At 27.0% G+C, this 11,361-nt stretch overlaps 1 long non-coding RNA gene across 1 annotated transcript; it reads left to right on the top strand.

Annotated features, from left to right (window-relative positions):
• Window positions 1–4,209: 4,209 nt before the first annotated feature.
• On the top strand, window positions 4,210–4,777 carry LOC102591044 (uncharacterized). Its single transcript, XR_366497.2, has 3 exons — window positions 4,210–4,286; window positions 4,605–4,644; window positions 4,766–4,777. It is a non-coding gene; the product is annotated as an uncharacterized lncRNA (long non-coding RNA).
• The last annotated feature ends 6,584 nt before the right edge of the window (window positions 4,778–11,361 follow it).

The following is an 11,361-nucleotide window of genomic DNA, read 5'->3' as shown; positions in this document are numbered from 1 at the left end:
TTTTCATAAAAGTCACAACTTTTCATAAAAGTCGCAACACTTCATTAAAGTCGCAACTTTTCATCAAAGTCACAACTTTTCATGAAATGGGAAGGCTAGTTTTGGAAATAAATAAATTAAGAGGAAATTTTGGTTTGTGGTGGAGCCACGTAGGCGGGCCTAAATATCACGGAATTTATAAAATAATATTTAAACTACAACATTATATGAAAAATGAAAATTATTCCATCTTATCATTTATCCTTAATAACATAAGCATAAATTAATGATTGTAAAAATACATACCAGGATCTGTAACATAAGCAATGATATCAGTGAGCCACTCAACAGAAGCAAAGTACACGAATATTTAATTGTGATGATGATGATGATGATGATGATGAAGAAGAAGAAGAAGAGGAGGTTTAGAATTTTCGTTGTTTTAGAATGAGGAAATCCCTCTATTTATAGACAACAAAGGGTAGTGTGAATAAATATTTATTGTGCCTTATCAGAAAAGTTACAACTATTTGAAAAATTTATATAATAAAAACGCATCTTCAAAAATCAAGACCATTTGTTTTAAAAAACTATATTATAAAAATTTGGGATAAGGGTCTGAAAAATATCCAACTTTGGTCGGATTTGCTGTTGCGATACTAAACTTTCATGAGGACCTATTTACCTCCCTAGACTATTTAATACCGTATTTTAAACATATATATATTTGCCCACGTGAACATAAAAAATAATGCAAATTATAATAGTAATGTGTCCATGTGGGCACATATATACCTTTAAAATACACTATTAAATAGTTCAGGGGGTAAAAAATACGGTATTAAATAGTCTAGGGAGGTAATAGGTCCTTATGAAAGTTTAGTATTGCAACAACAAATCCAACCAAAGTTGGGGTATTTTTCAGACCCTTATCCCTAAAATTTTAATTGCACATTAATGTTCCAGTCCTAAAACGTGCAATCGTAAATCAATACAATTTTTTTATTTTTCTTCTTTCTTTTATTTTATTTTTGGAAGATTTTTATATTAATTATTCAAACTAAAAAGTAAATTTATAATATATACACACAATTACAAATTTTTGCATACAAACAATTTTTAAAAAAAAAACAGTTAAACTAGAAAAATAGAAAAAAATGTTTTGCGAAGAATCTGGAATGATATGAAAGCGTAATAATTGAAACTAAAATTTAATTTCTAAATGTAAAACAAGCCTAAATTTGTGCCACATTTTACTGCTCATAGGTATTTTCATATGAATTTTCTTTTTCCTTTTAAATAATTCATAACTCAAAGTATTTTAATTTTAAATGGTAAATAAAAAAAAATTAACAAGTTAAAATTAAAACATTACAGACTCAAAAACAACTATACTACTAAAAATATTTAAATCACGTTTCTTTTTTTAACTTTTTTTTATAGCAAATTAACAACTGCAAAGTCAGTTTTTATCTTCTACAGGGGTTAAATTAAGTTATATACCTTTATATTAATATATATATTTCTAGTGTTATTAAAGTTTTCTTGAAATTGTATATGTGTGCTTGCAATAAATAACGAGTGTTGCTATGTTATGAGCAAGAAGACTACAAATATAACAAATCAAGAAGACTATCGTTTCTTCAAATAATAATAATTATTTAAATATATACATTCAAAGTACAATCACTTAAATTACATTAAATTCGATAATAAAATTTAAAATATGTTTTTAAGTAAATACTTAGATTAAAAAATAAAATTTTTGAATGATCGGTTTTAACATTAAAAATTAAATAACTATAGATATATATTAAAAGTTATTAGTTTAAATAATGAAAAATATTTTGAATCTAAAAATACTTTTAAATGATAAGAATACGTTTTAATTAGCACAAAAATAGATAAGAAGATAAAATCAGAAAAGGAAAATATTATTCACTAACTAATTACAAATATGTGGCTAAATAACTATTTCATGCATAATGGTGTCTTTTTAAACATAAATTATATTGAATTAGCATATTAATTTAAAATCTAAAATTAAAAATATGTTAAATTTGAAATATTTGTATAAAGGAGAAGAATAATTATGCACAATTGAGTCTTTTAAAACATTTTCTTATTGAATTAAAAAATAATAATTTAAAATCTGAAATTAAAATATTTTAAATCTGAAAATATTATAATTTTAAACAAAAAATAAAGAAAAAGATAATCATACTATTTTATTTTATTTTTGAAAAAAACTTCCTACGTTTAAACTGCATATATAACTATCCCAATAATGCTGCTAAAATTTAGGAACTATATATTTATGTTTACATTTACATAAATTAAAAACACAAATAGATTTAACCTATTTTCTTGTAACTATATTTCCACAAAATATTTGACAGATAATTGTATGTACAAATAATAATGCAATAATTTAGGGTTGCGTAGGGAGAGAAACAAGAAATATTGCTATTTTTATTTTTGTTAATTATATAAAACGTTATCAAAATTAATAAATAATTGATTTGGATTTTAAATTTTAAACAATAGGTAATTAATCTTATCCTTAAAAGCACCTCCCTTTTAGCCATTAAAACATAGTTTGCTCTTCTTTTTTGTTTATTTTCTATATTTATAGTTATCTTAATTTATATTTTAATTGAGATATTTTTATAAGCTTCATTGTGATTATCTTTTAAATTAATAAGGTCAATTTAAAATTTATGTAATTGTAGTTGTCTTTTGAATTTTGTGTTACACGATAATATATATATATATATATATATATTCGTTACTTTAAGAGGACAATCCAATTTCAAAATTAGAAAATAATTTTATAATAAATAAAAATTTAAACTTTCAAATTTAAGATAAATAATATTTATCTATATCTAGCAAACGTTAAATTCTATCTTGAATAATATCACAATTATAAGTCAATTTAGCAAATTTAAGACTATTCACAATATTATATAACAACATTAAACTAAATTGAAAATTAAGATTCTAAAATATATGGTAAAGTTTTGAATTTTCAATTTAATTTTTTTATTTTAAACTTCAAGATAACTATAATTACACATAATATGCTTTAGCGGATAAAGTTCAAATCAACAACCTCTCATTTCTGATACAATTTAAATTCAAATTTGAAATATCTAATACATACTTTGAGTAAATATAATATGATGGTTGTATTAATTAAGATTATTTGTTCCTTTAAATCAATTTTCTATTATATTTTACACAAATTTAATACGGAAAAAAATATTTTGAAAATCTTTTAATTTTGAATAAAACATATATAGAAAATGCATTACATGTCATTTATTCTTATGATATCAAATATTTCAGATGGAATATTAGAGTTAATAAATCAGTAACATAATCTTTTATTCAAACGACATAAAAAGAATTAAAGTATTAATACATACAAATATTGGAAGCATTTTGATATTTGATCAAGAAAAAAATAATCATAAAATTAATAGTATCCTTATAAAAATTTCTACATAATCTATATATATATATATATCAATAGGACTAACACTGCAATTAAGTATTGTACACAAAGCTATTTAAGTGGCACTATAAATGTGTACCTATTTCATTGGGTGTTGATCTTTTTGTGTGCCTATTTGTTTAACACGTGTATATGTTGTTTTTTTCTACCAAAACAATGCGTATGCCAAAGCATCTCAAATTCTTTCTCCCTGCAATCTCTCCTTCCAGGTAAGCTTCCATCTCTTCTCTAGTTTGCTATTCTATTTTTTCTCTCCTTTTTGCTCTCATTGTTTTTCTTTGGTTTCTCATCATCTTCTTCCAGGATTTTGGGTTAAACTTTGTCTTGTTTTGTTGCTTTTATGTTCGATTGTTTTGATATTGCTTTCAATTTTTGTTGCTTTATTGGTAGGTGGCTGTAGGTATGTTGCATGGACAGAATTCTTATGTTGAACCCACTTCTTCTTCATATCCTATGCCCAGGAGTGTAGACCCGTCTCAATTTTGTATTGATAAGTTGCAACAAAAAATTTCTTCTGTCACATACCAGCAAAGACCTCAAAATTCAATTGGGTATGCTATAGATTTCTTGGTCTTTCCTCTTCTTTTTTTTCATTTATCTTTACCATTTTGACAAGTACCAAATTTTCATTTTGTAAACCCTAAATGTTAGACTAAACAGAATGGAGCAACTTAGGTTAACATGTAATAGGGATTTATAAATTCAACAACAGATGCAGGCACTATCTCTTTTCGAAAATCTTTGGATTCAACCAACCTCCAAGCTCAAGAAACCCTTCAATTCCAGGGTAAATTGAAAATACTACATTTGGGATTTCTTCATATCCACAATGTTCTCTTTTTCTAATGATTTGGTCTGAGTTTTACTACCAGCACATTCTGTATATGATGGAATTTAATATGTCAAACTTTATCATTTACAGACATTCTTAAAAGTATCCGTCTTTGAAGGGTATTTTCTATTTGGGGTTGAATTGAACTCTATTTTAAAAAACAATCAATTTTTTTGGGTGCCCATGTTCATGGTAAATCTTACTAATTAAGTGTTTTTTTTGCTTTGATGCTTTTCGGCATGGCTGCAAATCTTGGGAAAATTGAAAACTGAGCTTAGAGAGGCAGAAGATAATTTAGTAAAAGCACTTGCAGGTAAATATCAATCTCTCACAATATATCATTTTTATGCCGTAGTATATTTTTTTAGTTTTTATGTCCATTGCAATTTTTCTTTGATCTCTGGATCAAACTTTGAAGAGAATCGGGTGTCTAGGTTGAGGAAGGTTTTAGGTTTACTCAAAGAACACTAAGAAGGATTCTGGGATTAAAGCACCGGAAGAGTCCATGGCTGTAAAAAAAATTGAATTTATGTCCTTCATTCTTTTCTATATAAAGAAATTAAAGGTAAATACTTGTACCATAAGTAATGTAAGTTGTATTTTATTTGGGCTCATTTCATTAAACAAGTACTACTTGCTAATTGCAAATGCTTCATTCAGTAGATAATACATGTTCTATTTGCTACTTAGAGGAGATACACATATGGCAATCTCTGTTCATCATTCTTTGCTATTTACTTAGACTAGGAGCAACTTCCAAAATCTTTGGTATGATAATACTTGCTCTTCTCTGCTTCCAATTTTCAGAATTTTGTTATGGTTTTTGTTTAATATGTTAATCTTGATAATTACTTTTGAATTTAAAAGCTTGCTTTATTATTTAGTAGCTATATTTTAGAAGCTGATGTTTTATGAGAAGAATCTCTTATATGCATGTTATATGATTTTTTGTGTGTTTTTCATTGCCTAATTGCATCATGTTAAAGGAGAAATTCATGTTTTACGTGTGTTTTTTTTAAGTCATAAAGATTCTTGAATTTTATGGTCTTAAACTAAAAATATATAAGATGTGCCAAAATGCCCTTTTGATCTTGTGGTCTTTAACATGTCATGTGAAAAGTTAGAACTAAAGAGTTGCTAAAAAGGTAAAAAGACATTCTTTTAAACATACTAAAAAGAAAAGTGATACAAATAAATTGAAATGAAGGAAGTAAAATATGTTCTATTACCCTCTAGGGATGGTATGTTTAAGGTGAATTCAGTTTGTGTTATTAACATGTGTATATGGTTGTTTTCTGCTCAATTATCAATACAAAATTTATTACTCCTTATAAGAAAAATTGTTGTGAATATTGTCTATGTATACTTACAAAAATAAAATAAAATGTTGTCGATGTGATATTCCACTCGTGAATTGACATTGTTATTCAGTTTAAGCTATTAATCAAATGGTTTATCTTAATATAAATCTGTTTTTCCTTTCTCTTTCTCTCTTTTAACTAAAACTTTTAGAAGATGTGTTGAATTGGAAGAAAAATAATAAAAAAGAAGAGCATAAAGGTCTCTTTCTCACTATTAATAGTTCTCCAAATGCAGCTACGGACATTTTCAAGTTCAGTAGGAATAAACAAGCAAGGAATTGAAGTTACTCGACGGTATTGTGGGTGACTCTATTGTTAGGTGAGGAATGAAATTTTACTTCTTAAAAAAATACTATTAGGAATTTTTTTAGAGACATGACTGTACATTGTTTAATCAGCTGATTGGACCAGCACAATATAGCTTTAATAGTTATCCTTGTATCTTCTCCTTTGGTTCATTTACAAAATACATGATTCTTTATTCTAGAGAGTAATATAATTCCTTTGTTCTTATATGTTATTAGATAATGTTGAAACATCGATTTAGATTTCGAGCACCAAGTTCTAAAATTTTACTGTTCTCCATTCCAATTGATCCTAGAGTTCCACTTCATATGTGGAAGTGGAAATTTGAAAAGACATCAACACACCTCCAAAGAATGAAGAAGGTATCATCGACTGTGAAAAGTCCTACATTGTCGTGTCAGATGAAGGTATGGCATGTCCCTTGATAACCCAGGTAAAGATTTTACAATAATCTTATTACACTTATGTGAATACTCTGACATTTGTTAACTCAATTAGACGTTATTGCTTCATGCATGAGTATTTTTGAAAATAGAGTAATGCACCTATTGTTTCAATTGCTCTCTGGTGATTTCTGAAAACAGAGTACTTTTTTTCAATTTTCTTTATTTAATTCTTTGTAGGATCTTCACTGGGTATCTTTCAACCACCAGATGGAATCACATCAGCAATTTTTCTTTCGGAGATCGACAATGAAACCATTGTAAGATGAGCTTAAGTTAATGAATGAATAGTTTCCTCTGCTTCAATCTAAATGGTTTCTGGTACGATGAATTTTTCGGTACTTGCTTTTGCATGTGGATCGTTTGATGATATTGAAGGAAAGAACATGGCTTTTGATTTTGGGTTATGTTTTTTTTGGCAGATTGTAGCGACAGCAGAAACAAAAAACTATGAGAAATTGTCTTAGAATCTTTGAAATGCTTCCTTTCTAAAGATTATGGAAAGACGTTTGAGAAATTTAGGAATGATATTGCTATTATTTCAGGTACTGTTTTCTTTAATCTAGCTTCTGCACAAGTGAAGTTCTACTATACTCTTTAATTGTTTAGGTTGTGATTTTTGAAAGTTTTCACTGATGAAAGTGTACTACTCTTTTCGTTGACCTTTGGATTGAAAGTCATCATGACCGGTGCAACTCCTGAGTGTGAAAATTTATTTTAATACTGCAGAACACATATCGAAAAACAATGAGTGGCTTCTTATAACGGTAGAAATTGGTAAAATGAAGTTTGGTAAGATAATATATCTTACAATATTCCAAAAAAAAAAAAAAAAGAAGGATAAGAGAAAAGAACAAGCAAACAAACAAATGGATGATAAATTTTGGATGGTTAAAGTTGTGGAGGGTGTTGTAGATAGCATTTTATAAACATTTAGTCATTTACACATTTTCATATTTAAGTTTGAACTTTTTTTTTTTCAAAAATATGACGTACTCGAATTTTATAAATCAAGTTTGTGTTAGTGTGGAGACTAACTAGAGTTCACTGCTTTATCTTTCTATAACATTTATGATAATCAAGCTAATGGTATAATTCTGCTAGCAGTCAAGAGGTACTACTATTAGCAGTCAAGGGGTACTACTATTTATTTCTTTTTCATCAATAATGCGATTTGTTTTTGTTTATGAGAAATCATATGATTTGTTGTAAGTATTTATATTGTTTCATGGTGGATAAAGCTATATATGTTGAACATCGAGTTGTAGGCGTGTTGTATCTGAAGAAATTCCTCTTTGCTCTCAAATCAATCTGTTGATGGAAAGACTGCACCAACTAAGCGTATCAATTATTTTTTTATAAGTGTCTTATCAGGTTCATCAGATAAAATAATAGATGTAATAGCAGCAGTTGCACTGGATGGAGTTTCAGCATTGGTAGGCATTGTTTATGTGGGAATTTATAAAAAGAAGGAATAAAAGGTTGCCGCACATCTCCCGGCATCTTCTGATCTATCCCATCTACCTGATCCTCTTTTATTAACTTAATGTTGTCAATGTGTTCCATCTGCCAATGTGTACTGACCGAGTCTGTCTGTAAATATATTTTGTATTTTGTTTGCCAGCCACCAGTCATCAAGTTCGACCAACTCAACCCCAAGATAGCTTAAACAAAGGAAAAAGTATAAAATCCTCTGACCATTTCTCAAACAAGTAAGTCTGCTCTTTCCATTACATTTTCCGTATGGCATATTGATCTTCGCATTATTGTACATTTTCCATTATTATTAATTTGACATTGCCAATCTATTTTCTCTAACATGTATAATACCTGACTTATCTGAATTTGCCTACTTACATTTTAACTTCAACCTTTAAACATAAGAGAACTACTTAACTTGTATCTAAAATCTTTTGATTTTGCCATCTTGATGTAAATATGCAATTTGTGTAAATAGTGAAGTTGGTATCTTAATAGGAACATGACCCAACTATTTTTGATGTGTTCCTTTTCAATAATTTGCAGGAACAACAAATAGCAATGTCCAGGCACTGAAAAGGAAATATGTGCAACGAAGGAGTTGAAGAGTTGATGTTCCCGGGACACATTGCAATTGCTAGAATACTTCTTTTTTCTTTTGAATTTCGTTTGTTTCTAACTTACTAGATCATCCCTTTTAACTAAATCATTCATAACTTGAATAAGTTGCTTCATTGCAAATTGTGGCTTATATAGTTGAAATAAGTTCCATCAATACTCTGTTTACAACAGACTTACTAAGTTGGGCCCGTGCTAAGCACGGGCCATGCCCTTCTAGTATATATATATATAAAGGAGGAACATAGGCAAGGTGATGTGGCACCTCTCTATGGCCTCCATTCATTTTTTCTTTTTCTTTTGGGTATTTTTAATTGTCTAAATATTTTAATTAATGTTTATTCTTTATCTATAATCACTTGTAATTAATTTATTAAATTTATTGGTAAAAACAATCCACCCACCCTCTCCCCCCACGACTAAGATCATGACCAATTCTTCAACTTTTCATCTTCTCTTTTAATTATTATTTATACTCTTTTATGACATTAAATGTTTTTTTTATCTCAAAATCAATTGTGGAGATGAAGTCATTATCTCCTTTCATAGTTACTATAAATCTCTAACTATTTATGTCATGGAGAAATATTTTTTGTTCACCAATTGCTTCCCTTCTGATGGGACTACTTAGGCAGTATGCAGGTACCATTTTATTTTGTTTTGTTTTTGTTTACCAATAATAATATTATATAAGATTTTAATAATGATATTTTGAATCATATACTTTCATCTTTATCATTTTAGATGACTACATTTTTCAATTGTTCTGCTATTTTGTATCACAATTTCATCATTATAATTTAGATGACTGTTTTTTCAATTGGTTTGCTATTTTATAGATTCTTGAATTTATTTGGAACAAGATATTATATTTGTATAATCGTGTTTTGTCATTTTATCATGTTATCTTACTATATTGCTTTATTCTTGTGTTTATTTCTATTCTGATGTTGTTTTTTATTTAAAATTTTGATTTTTCAATTGATGAATTAAATTTCATCTCATGTTATTTTCACATAATGCATAGAATATCATCTTTTCTAATTTATATTATATTATGTTGTGGATTATCACAATATGCATTATTCTACTTCTTATATTAATGTGGATTTTAAGGGTAAGTACAAAAAAATTGATGATTATATTGCTAGAGTAATGACCCATTTTTCCTATTGACATTTTAATAGCTTTAGTTAATGATAAATGTCATACACAATTTTTCTTGATATTTTGTTTGTTTATAACTTATCCTTACTTTTCTTTTAATATCATTCTTTATTTAGACTTCAATTTCTCAATTGATATGCTAATTGAAATTCTTCTTAATTTTTTAAAAAAAATTAACCTACATTCAAACATAGTACCTTATCTAATTTAGATCATATTGTGGGATTTGTCAAAATATGTTTTAGATCATATTGCGGGATTTGTCAAAATATGTGCTATTGAACTTCTCTATCAATGTGAAATGATAAGACATAAGTTAAAAGATTCATCGTTTAATATCTCATTTTTATTATTGAAAATTTAGTAGTTTTTTTGTATCCATAAAAATCTCGCTATATATTTGGTAAAGTTAGATATAGAAGAGGTGAGGTGAGACATCACTTGGGTCATGATTCATAATTTCATATTCATCTATTTTTTTAAATTCTTTTACTTTTCTTATTTATATCTCTAGAATTTTTTAATCTTTGGCGTAAAAAAACTAAAAATTTATGTTACAAATTATTCCTTATAAGTTTTTATAACACTAAAGTTTATACCCATAATAACTTGCCTTTTTAAGTTTAGGTTTTTTATTTATCTTTTATCCTATTTTAGGTGCTTACGACCTTACAAATTAACCATATAACAAATTAAACTCAAAAGGCATATTTCCAAAAAAATCGAAAAAGTCTTAATGATTTCTTCTACAACTGGATGTTTAATAAATTAAAATTTATTCTTTCTTGAATCAATATTATATCATTATGATTCTTGATTATGCTTTATTCTTACTTCTTTCATTCTTTTACAGAAATATTTTATATATTATAATGATTCATGATATGATAAATTAGGCATCCAAAAGTAATTAAATTAATTAATCAAATGTTGTCATTTGATTTGTAAATTGGGAAGAGTAGTTCACGCTACTAATCATTTATAGACGATGAAATTAGGAGGAAGGCAGCTATATATATATAACTTAAAATCATTTGAATCATTTCAATGGTGTGATTTCTAAAAATGTGTCAATGTGGTAATAAAACTTAAAATCATTTGAATTTTAATAATGCTTCCGAGAGTCATTTAGAAGAAATTTGGAAAGAGGAGGATGACTATGTGGATTTTATCACATTTATAATTGTTTGTCACTATATTGACTTTGTTTTCTATACACATGCTTATGATGTTGATTAACTGCAGTTTGATGATATTTTTTTTCATGATACATGATAGAAAAACATTGTAAAAATATTTTTATATATAGGATCTTAATATTTTTCTTTTATTTAAGACAATTTCTCTAAGGCAGAAGTTCTGTGGCTATTAATTGTGTATTTTTTATTTAATTTTTAGTATTTTTTCTTCAACAAGATCATTAACAATTGCATTTGCATGAGAAAATGACATATTATAAGCATTTATTTTATTTATCACTTAAAGTGTATATATTATTTTACCTAATAACTAAGTGATTTTTATACTTATTACTATATCATAACTCTAGAAAAGAACGCAGTTAGATGGATAAAAGCATATTACCGTTCAATTATTACTACTTCAACATAAAAGAAAAGGAACGAGATATTTAAATTGTGTCAATCAAGGAATTGT

Source organism: Solanum tuberosum, unplaced genomic scaffold (genome assembly GCF_000226075.1).
Source record: "Solanum tuberosum cultivar DM 1-3 516 R44 unplaced genomic scaffold, SolTub_3.0 scf00001, whole genome shotgun sequence".
NCBI lineage: Eukaryota > Viridiplantae > Streptophyta > Magnoliopsida > Solanales > Solanaceae > Solanum > Solanum tuberosum.
Note: the sequence above shows the minus strand (reverse complement) of the source record. Positions and strands in the feature narration are given on the sequence as shown.